Here is an 11,359-nt window from a genome sequence, read left to right on the forward strand (position 1 = left end):
AATGATGGCTGACTTGTTGGCTGTTGGGGGTGACTTTTGGTTGCCACAATTTCAGTTACACTCAGCCATTAAGTTCTTTTAATTCCCTAGGTTAATGGCATTAAGTTATTTTAATTCTAGGTTAGTGGGTCATTACTAAAATCTGTTGTAAAACTTCTATATAACCTGAACATTTTATCAATAAACACAAGTTGAGTTTTATTCAGAAAATTAAAGTTTATCTCTTTTATCTTAGTGAGAGTGATTCTCCTAAATTCTTGAGTGATTCAAGAACACCCTGGCTGTATCAAAGGACTTTCACAACCTTTGTGTGTTGCCCTCGCCGGAAAGAGTGATTCTTTCCTTCCTTTCATCTTCAACCTTGTTCTTTCAAATCACAATTCCAGAAAATCCACTTCTGCCCAGAATTATCTCGTGGCCATAACTCCCGTTTTATGCACTCAAATTAAGTTATTCTTGAGCCTAAATTGAATTTCAAGACGAGACCTTTCACCTCGTTTTGGAATCACCTCATTTGGAGTCCTGTAGCTTGAGTTATTGCCATTTTTATATTTCTGTCCAGCCACCACTTAACCTACGTTTTCTCATCTCATTATTCCATTTTATGCCAAGAACCACCTTATTAAGACCCACGAAATTAACCACCTTATTTTCCATCCTTTCCTTAATCAATTTCCGCATTTTCCATCAAGGTTTAATCCTAGACGATCCTAAGTCAACCTTTGTGCAATGAAGGTTCATATCATAACTGCAGAGTCATTCTGGTTGGCATTATCTCCAGCTCTCCCATCCTCCGACACATAGAGAGCAGCATCAAATTTATGTTGGCTCCTAAATCAATAAGAGCCTTACCAACTGAGACTACACCGATCGAGCAAGGTATAGTGACACTGCTTGGATCTTTATGCTTGGGTGGAAGGATGCGTTGAATCACAGCACTACAGTTTCCCTCCACTACAATTGTGTCACTATGGATATACTTGCTCTTTTTGGTTAGCATATCCTTCAAAAATTTAGAGTAAAATGACATATGTTGTAAGGCCTCTCCGAAGGGCATGGTGATCTCTAGCTTCTTGAAGATATCAAGAAAACACGCAAGATGTCTTTCTTTGTCCTTCCTAGAAGGTGCCAATGGATATGGCACTTCTTTCCCCTCAGATGGAGCTACCTATTTCTTCTTTTCTCTGGACTGCTCACTCTTACTCTTTTTCTTTTCATCTATTTTTTAATTTTTTTTAGTTTTTTCATTGTTTTCTTTTTCTTCTTCTTCTTCTTTTTCTCATCATCTATTTCATTCTCATTCTTGCTTATTGTATTCTCATTCTCCTGGTCATCCTCTTCATCTTCTATCTCCTTAAGTTCACAAAAATTGTTCTCCGGTTTAGATGCTGGTTCAGTTACTAGCTATTGTTTATCTCCATCCACTATCTTCTCATCCTTCTCTTCTTCAGCCATGGTTGCCATTTTTCCAGGGTCATCACAACTTTACACTCTTCCTTTAGATTGTTTTCTATGTTGGCTCCAAATTTTGAGGAAGAGTTGTCAGCTATTTGTTTAGCTAACTGTCCCACCTGGATCTCCAAATTTTTAATGGTCGACTCAGTACTCTTGTGATTTGACATTGAAACCTACATAAATTGAGCAAAAGTCTCCTCCAGATTTGTTGTCCTCTCATAGAGGTTAGGCCCTTGTTGTGGCGGCCTATTTGATGGTCCACCCTGGTCTTTGTTGAATTGATTACCAGGGTGAGTCCTCCACTGATTTTGCTGCTGGTTGTAATGCTAGCCCTGTTGGAATCCAGAAAATCTTCCTGCATTAAAATTCTACCTTGGCTGGTTCGCCATATAATCAACTTCATGTGTTGATTCTTCACTGGGCATACAACAGCCTTATTCGTGAGCTCCACCACAAAGTGTGCAACCTGCAAAACAGAAGAAGGTGAAGGCTGACTAACATGTAATTGAGTTGGTAGCTTACTCAGTGTTTCTGTTAAAGTCTCGAGTTGCTTGGACAACAACTTATTCTGCGCCAACAGAGCATCTTATGATGACAACTCTAATAAACTCTTCTTGGTGGGATAATGTGTTCTATCACGCAAGATAGCGTGATCACTAGCAGCCATATTCTCAATTAGTTCCATGGCTTCTTCAGGATTTTTAAGCTTTATTTTACCCCCCGCAGAAGCATATAAGAGCTGCTTAGATTGTAGCCTCAACCCATCAATGAAAATATTCAATTGTATGGGCTCAGAGAATCCATGAGTAGGAGTTTTCCATAGCAAGCTACGGAATCTTTCTAGGGCTTCACTCAAAGATTCATCTGGGAACTGGTGAAAGGAAGAGATGGCAGCCTTTCCCTCTACAGTCTTGGACTCTGGGAAATATTTCTTCAGAAAATTTTCCACAACTTCATCCTAAGTCCTCAAGCTATTACCTTTGAATGAATGCAGCCACCTCTTGGCTTCTCCTGATAGTGAAAATGAAAATAAGCTGAGCCTAACAACATCTTCTAGCACTCCAGCAATTATGACTGTGTTACAAATTTCAATGTAAGTTGCTAGATGTGCATAAGGATCTTCATTGGGCAAACCATGAAATTGATTGCCCTGTATAAGCTGAATCAAAGAATGTGGATATGTGATATTCTGAGCTTGAACCTTCGGCCGCGCAATACTAGTGAAAAATTGCGGCACACTTGTACTTGAGTAGTCTTCAAGGGTTACTCGTCTAGGTTGCTCATCAGCCATCGTGTTGGCTTCAAGCAATGTTGTATCTGATTCCCTTGTATCTGGAAAACTAGAAGATGACTCTGAAGACCGAGGTTCTTCAAGAATTGCTGCTGCTTCTATATCCTGCAAAAGTTTTCTACGCCTTTCTGCTCTGTTCCTTCTACAAGTTGCTTCGATTTCCAAGTCTATTGGAACCAAATTACCTGCAGAGGACTTTCTATACATACACAACTAAGCATAAACAACAGTTAACCAATTCCGAAGATAAATAAATTCTACAGTAAACAAATATTCACAAAAACAAAACAACGAATCAAAGAATAAAGAATAAACACCTACAAACTGAACTAAACTTTTCCAAATAAAGAGAAGTTCCCCGGCAACGGCGCCAAAATACTTGTTCGCATCTTGGTACTACTTGTTTTTGTGGATGTGAAATCTAACCGGCAAGTGCACTGGGTCGTCAAGTAAATAATTAAAACGGTGTGAACCGAGTATCGAACTCAAAGAACTTGTTTTACTTGGCAAAACATCATTCAGTAAATAGGCATTTGTGTAAAGAATTGATTATCATGAAGTAAAAGCAGAAGTAATTCTATTCTAAGTAAAAGCAGTAATTGTGAGCAAGTGAGTGTGAAAATAGATATGTAAAAGCATTGGGTCCTTCTGCTGAGATACATCATGCAATTAGGGTTTTTCTCTACTTGAAATTATTTTTGTGATCTATGCTGAAGGCACAAACACCAAACACCGATGTCTCGCGAGTTTGGCCTAATTCAAATTAAACTTCGTTCTCAGATGTCTCTTTTTGAACTTAGCCTAACCGAACAACATTACAATTACAACATGATAAAAACTAAATTACCACACTCCGTGTTCAGTGTTAGTCGATGAATACGACTAACTTTTGTGTAAGAAATTTGTGCAAATTGTATCTAACTCCTCCCATTTATGGTTATTTTGTAGTGTTTAATTACTTTTTGTTAAATATAGGTAATAAGTACGTAGTACTCCCATTTTGTGTATTTAATAATCATTTCCTTTCAATTTCAGGTTAATTAGGCAAGTTTGTGAAGTGCTGATTTTGATATGCTCGCTAAGCCAATCTGTCGGCTTAGCGAGCCATCCGCTGAGCACACCATTCTTGAGGCTGAGTGTGAGGAAGAAGCTGGAAGAAGGATGAGCTGGACACATGTTATTTGATGAATACGACTAACTTTTGTATATAAAACCTGTGTAAATTGTATCAAACTCCTTAAATTTATGGTTATTTTATAGTGTTGTAATTACTTTTTGTCAAAGATAGGTAATAAATACTTAGTACTCCAATTTTGTGTATTTAATAATCATTTCCTCTCAATTTCAAGTTAATTAGGCAAGTTTGTGAAGTGCTGATTTTCATCTGCTCGCTAAGCCAATCTGTTGGCTTAGCGAGCCATCCGCTAAGCGCACCACTCCTTTGGCTGAGCACGAGGAAGAATCTGGAAGAAGGATGAGCTGTGCATGTTCGCTGAGCGAGGGATCATCCCGCTAAGTGCACCGCTTGAGTCCATCCGCTGAGCGAGAAGACACGCGCTAAGCCGAAATTCACTAATGTGCGCTAAGCGAGCCAGAGTCGCGCTAAGCGCACAAGCACCAACAAGGCCACCTATTTAAGCCTGAAATCAGAAATAGAGAGGAAGTTTGGGCAATTCTCGAAGCTTTTGCATGTTTAGAGATTTCTAGAGAGAGAAAGGTCCAAGTTCCAGAGAGTTTTGAGAGCTTTTGTTGTGCAAAGACTGGCAGAGAACTGTGAGCATGAAGAGGAAGTCATCCTGAGAGCATGAGATGAGTTTGTGAGTGATTGTGAGGTTTTAGAGGTGGAGGAGACATCCCCACTACTTGTATTTCTTCAATCCTTCATTTTTCTCTTCTCTTTGTTGTAAAGGAAGCTTCCCATATATGGAGAGCTAAATCCTCTATTGGTTCTTCCTTATAGGTACTTGATGTAAATACCTGTATATCTATTTAATGATGTTTTATGTGTTCTCTGTGCTATCAGTACGTCATTTCAGTGTGCTTTTGCCTTGATCACGTAGATGCATGCTTTGTTAGGATCATTCAACAGTGAAAACTGGTTTGATTCTTAGAACTTGATAGGACAGGGCTTGTTTATCGAATTATCATGAGGGATCGGGGTACAATAACCTAGTTGTTTGTATGTTTGTCTTAATATGGTTCTGGTCGAGTTTAGTCCAACAAGAGGAATCTAAGGATGATGCTTGATCAGGGTTAGGCTAGACTATCATGAGGAATTGGGGTTTAGCATTTCAGGAGACACCATAGAACACATGAGCATTGTTAAGTAGAGAATATCCTTATAACATCAGACACCTAATAGCAAGACCAACATGTTGTCTACTTGTCTTTACTCACGTGATTTTCCTTTTAATAGTTAGTTTACATACCTGTTCATAGTCCCCACATATCTTTTAATACTAGACACCTATTCATTGAATATAGCTTTACCAAGTAACACAAGTTCCCTGAGAGTTCGATACTCGGTTCTTACCATTTTATACTACTTGCGCGATCTGGTGCACTTGCTGGGTTCGAACAAGTTTTTGGAGCCATTGTCGGGGAACTTTGTTAAACAAGTGACCTCAGATATGTTAAGAGGGGGGGGGGTTGAATTAAGATATCACAATCTTTTCTAAATTAAAAAATTCTATTTTGATTTTAACCCAAATCCCAAGACTCCTTTTAAAATGAACTCCTAAAGAATTATGCAAATTAATATTACTGAATAAAAGTAATAAGCAATAATAAATAAAGGAGTTTAAGTGAAGAGAAAATGCAAACTCATATTTATACTGGTTCAGCCACACCCTTGTGTCTACGTCCAGTCCCCAAGCAACCCGCTTGAGAGTTCCACTATCTTGCAAAATCCCTTTACAAGTTTTGAACCACACAAGGACAACCCTTCCTTTGTGTTCGGATTTCTTTACAACAAGAGACCCTCGGTCTCTTAATCCCTTTTGCGAAATAGAATGAAGAGAAGAAATCTCTCTTGAAAGAGATAGATTGAACAATTGAGCATTCAAATAATTCCTTATTGAATTGCAAGTGTATTGACCAAGGAATTTTTAAGAGGATAAGATGATTTTACTTTTTGAGAGGATAAAACCTTTTTTGTTCTGAAAAACTCTGAGCAAATTCGTGTTCCAAGTCACATATAAATAGACCTTTGATGGCCATTAAAAAACCTTTTGAACATATGTGACTCTTGAAAATAATTTTCTGAAAATCTCCTCTGGTAATCGATTACAAGACTTATGTAATCGATTACAGACTTTAAAATTTGAATCAAAACATTCAGTAACTGCTGGTAATCGATTACCATTCATGATTACACAATGTAAAATTTAAATTCAAATTCGTGATGGCTGTTATAAATCATTTTGGCCACTGGTAATCGATTACATCCTTTGGTAATCGATTACCAGAGAGTAAATCTCTTGAAAAAGACATTTTAGCTTAAATTTCTTGGCCAAACCTTTTGCTATTTCAATTTGAAATTCCCTTCCTAAATCACTAGAGATCTTCTTGATGTTGTATCTTGTATTCTTGGATTTTTGTCTTGAATTAAACTTGAGAAGCGCACTTTCATAAGGCGTCAAAACATCATGATCATATGGCATCATCAAAACATCAAAGTCAAAGTCTTTGTTTCTACAAACTTCTTTCTATTTGGAAAGTTAGTTCGGTCCTAGGTGTCTATTCTTTATTCTTTGATAAACTGTGAATATTTACTTTCATTTCATATTTGTTTTCCTCTTGAACTAGATAACCGCTCTTTCTGTTAGTGTTTTGTATGTATAGAATCTCCTACAAGTAGCCTAGTTATTTCGAAGAAATACAATCTTCTACCGTTGTATCATGAAGATTGTTATCTCTATTCCACTAATAAATTGTGATTTTGCTGGAGGAGAACATTACCGGGACAATTGTTATTTCCATTCTATAAATAAATCCGACTGGAGACAAGATTCGACTATGTACAATCATTATGAGAAAGGAACAGCTCCTGATCTTGAAAGTGTATTGGCAGACTTCATGACATATCAAGCTAGCTCTAAAGGTGATTGCTATTCAATGCAACAGCAGGGAACTCAGTTTGGAAAGGACTATTCTTTTGAAGATTATCAATGGGAATTAGAATGGCAACCTTGTTATCACAATGAAGCAGAAGGATTGTCTAATCTGGATGACCTGTTAATGGAATTCAAGGGTATAGTAGATTCAATGCAACAAGCATTTAAAAGAGCTGAGACTCAGATTGGTAAGTTGGTGGATGACATGACTAAAGTTGTGGTCAGAAGTGAAGAAGAGTATGTAGAGATTGAAACACATCAAGAAAGCATTCTTCAAGTTAACACAATCCATCATCAATTGATCACCAAAGAAGATCCCTGCATGGGAACTACTAGCTATGTGATGTGTCATTATTTTCTCCTATTTCTTAACCCTTTTTGTCACCATTTTAATTACTGATTAACCTTAATTGTCAAATTAATTATGCAGTTTTATCATTTGGGCCTACTTGACTAATTTTGTGTTTTTAATTTAATTTCAGGAGAATTATAAGCAATTGGGCTTGGATCCGGAATTGGGCTGAACCGGCTTGGACTTGAAGAGAGCAGACAATTTTATTTTATTTTATTTCGTCCAGTTTTATTTTATTTCGTTTTTGGGCTTGGACTTAAAACAGATTTGTAAGCTTTGTGGCTGAGGACCAATATAACAGCACCAGGGTTTTAGTAGAAGGCAGACTGTGGACATAAGGGAAAATTTTTAGGGTTTTGCATTTTTAGTTTCGTGTTACTGTTAATGCACACTGTTCACGCACACTGTTCACGTAGCAATCAAATTTCATTTTCTGCTTCTGCCTTTGAATTCGTTTTCGTTTCTACTATAATTAATGGAAGGCTGAGTCTCCAGTGTTGTTTTTTCTTGAGGATCAAGCACAACTCTCTTTGAGGTTTTGTTATTACTATTGAATTCTGATCAGTTTTCCCCCTTAACCAATTGCTCTGTATTTGTTGCTATTAATCCATGCATGCTTAATGCTTGATTAATTGTCTCTGTGCTTAATTTCCGTTCATGCTTAATGGACATGTGAGAGGGATTAATTGGTGTATGTGTTGCTTAATCAAATAATGACAGCCTTATGTTAATTTTTGCTTAATAAATTAGTTTCAGGTTGGATTAAGTGGTTGAACTGATTAGGGATAAATTCTCATAACCTAGGATAAGAGACTTGCTTTTGAATCAAGGGGAAACAACATGTTTTAGTTCTGTTATTTTCTTATTCAAGTTTGCTTGCTGTTTAATTTGCAAAAACAAACACCCCCCCCCTAATTCGTTACTGTTTTATTGTTATATGTTATGAACATTTGGTTGATCATTGCTCATTGGAAGACGACCTAGGATCACTTCCTAGATACTGCATTTTTAATGTTTATTTGATTCGGGTAGGACCTCGATCACTATCTTGTAGGCAAAGATAAAGGTTGATTGGAACTTAGTGTAGAGGATCAGAAAATCTCCCTTGACCTCTTTGAAGCAATGAAACACCTAGATATGAGTGATGCCTGTTTTGAAGAAGAAGAGGTGGAGCAAGAGATAGCATTATCAGCTTCAACCATGGTACTACAGTTCCCTTTGGAAAAAGAACCTAATTATGTGACAAACTGCCTAGTTTGTGATGAAGAGCTTGATGATCCAAAAGATAACTCTGTTGGTCATGTGGTTCTTGAAGAATTAGAAAAAATTAGACCAACAAAAAAGCCCAAAGCAGAATTGAAGACCCTTCCAATGCATTTAAAGTATGTATTCTTGGAGGATAATGAGACTAAACCCGTTATAATTAGCAGCTCCTTGCAGAAGGAAGAAGAGGATCAACTGGTGTAGATTCTAAAAAGTCGTAAAGCTGCTATTGGTTGGCACATCTCTGATTTAAAAGGAATCAGTCCATCATATTGTATGCACAACATCAATTTGGAAGCTAATTACAAGCCCGTGAGACAACCTCAAAGAAGATTGAATCCTATAATAAAAGAAGAAGTAAGAAAAGAAGTGCTCAAGTTGCTAGAGGCAGGGCTCATCTATCCAATTTCGGACAGTTCATGGGTTAGTCCTATTCAAGTTGTCCCGAAAAAGGGAGGTATGACAGTGGTCAAGAATGATAGAGATGAGCTAATTCGTACAAGAACAGTCACTGGATGGAGAATGTGTATTGATTACAAGAAGCTCAATGAAGCCACAAGGAAAGACCATTACTCGCTTCCCTTTATGGATCAAATGCTTGAGAGACTTGCAGGGCAATCTTTCTACTGTTTATTGGACGGATACTCGGGCTACAATCAAATTGTAGTAGATCCTCAGGACCAAGAAAATATAGCTTTCACATGCCCCTTCGGTGTATTTGCTTATCGTCACATGTCGTTCGGTTTATGTAATGCCCCAACTACTTTCCAGAGATGTATGATGGCAATTTTTGCTGACATGGTAGAGAAATGTATTGAAGTCTTTATGGATGATTTTTTGGTCTTTGGTGCATCTTTTGGAAATTGTCTAGCAAATTTAGAGAAAGTGTTACAACACTGTGAAGAATCTAATTTGGTGCCCAACTGGGAGAAATGTCACTTTATGGTTCAAGAAGGTATCGTACTGGGACACAAGATTTCTAAAAGAGGAATTGAAGTGGATAAAGCAAAACTAGATGTTATTGATAAACTTCCACCTCCAGTTAATGTGAAAGGCATACGGAGTGTTTTTGGTCATGTTGGATTCTATCGGCGATTCATTAAAGACTTTTCCAAAATTGCTAAACCCCTAAGTAATCTGCTGAACAAGGATGTTGTGTTTGTGTTTAATGACGAATGTTTAGAAGCCTTTAACACCCTAAAAGCCAAGTTGGTCTCTGCTCCTGAGATCACAGCACCAGACTAGGGACAAGAGTTTGAATTGATGTGTGATGCAAGTGATTATGCAGTTTGTGCTGTGCTGGGACAGTGGAAGGGCAGAATGTTTCATACCATCTATTATGCTAGCAAAGTTTTGAATGATGCTCAAATTAACTATGCCACCATTGAGAAAGAATTGCTGGCAATCGTTTATGCACTTGAGAAATTTCGATCTTATCTGGTGGGATCAAAGATAGTGATTTACACTGATCACACAACAATTAAATATTTGTTGCGCAAAGCTGATTCCAAGCCACGATTGATCAAATGGATATTGTTTCTTCAAGAATTTGATTTAGTCATCAAGGACAAGAAAGGTTCTGAAAATGTGGTAGTAGACTACCTATCCAGATTAGTGAATGAAGAGGTCACTTTAAAGAAGGTTGAAATAAAATATAAATTTCCTAATGAATCTTTGTTTTTGATTGCAGGGAGACCCTGGTTTGCTGATATGGCTAATTTCAAGGCAGTAGGTGTCATTCCCAAAGACCTCAATTGGCAGCAGAGAATGAAATTCTTCCATGATGCCCGACATTATATTTGGGATGATCCACACTTGTTCAAAGTAGGTGCAGATAATCTTCTTAGAAGATGTGTGACAAATGAGGAGGCCATGGGCATATTGTGGCATTGTCACAATTCACCATGTGGCGGGCATTATGGCGGAGACAAAACAACAGCTAAGGTTTTATAGTCTGGATTTTTCTGGCCAACACTCTTTAAAGACGCTCATCACCATGTCTTAAAGTGTGACCAATGTCAAAGAATGGGGGGAATTTCCCGAAGGAATGAGATGCCTCTGCAAAACATTATGGAAGTTGAAGTTTTTGATTGCTAGGGTATTGATTTCATGGGTCCATTTCCTTCATTTGCAGGAAATGAATACATTTTGGTAGCTATTGATTACATGTCTAAATGGGTGGAAGCTATGGCCACTTCAAGAAATGATGCTAAGACTATCGTGAAGTTTATCAAGAAGAATATTTTTGCTCGATTTGGGGTACCTCGAATCTTAATCAGTGATGGTGGTTCGCATTTTTGTAATACTCAACTTCAAAAGGTGTTGAGTCAATATCATGTGAATCATAGAATGGCATCCCCTTATCACCCTCAAACTAATGAGCAAGCTGAAGTATCCAACAGAGAATTAAAGAAAATACTAGAGAAAACAGTGGCATCAACTAGAAAAGATTGGTCAGCCAAATTGGAAGATGCACTATGGGCTTACAGAACTGCATACAAAACTCCAATTGGTTTGTCTCCTTTTCAACTAGTGTATGGAAAATCATGTCATTTACCAGTTGAAATGGAACACAAGGCATATTGGGCTTTGAAATTTCTGAATTTTGATGAGAAGGCATCCAGGAAGCACAAAAAGATCCACTTGTTGGAGCTGGAGGAAATGCGATTAACAGCTTATGAATCCTCAAGACTTTACAAAGAAAAAGTCAAGACCTATCATGATAAAAAGCTATTGAAGAAAGACTTCAAACCGGGACAACAGGTACTACTTTTTAATTCAAGATTGAAATTATTTCCCGGTAAGCTGAAATCCAAATGGTCTGGACCTTTTGTTATCAAGAAAGTTCGATCTTATGGTGCAATAGAGCTATACGACCCACAA

The sequence above is a fragment of the Glycine max genome, chromosome 17 (genome assembly GCF_000004515.6).
Source record: "Glycine max cultivar Williams 82 chromosome 17, Glycine_max_v4.0, whole genome shotgun sequence".
Lineage (NCBI taxonomy): Eukaryota > Viridiplantae > Streptophyta > Magnoliopsida > Fabales > Fabaceae > Glycine > Glycine max.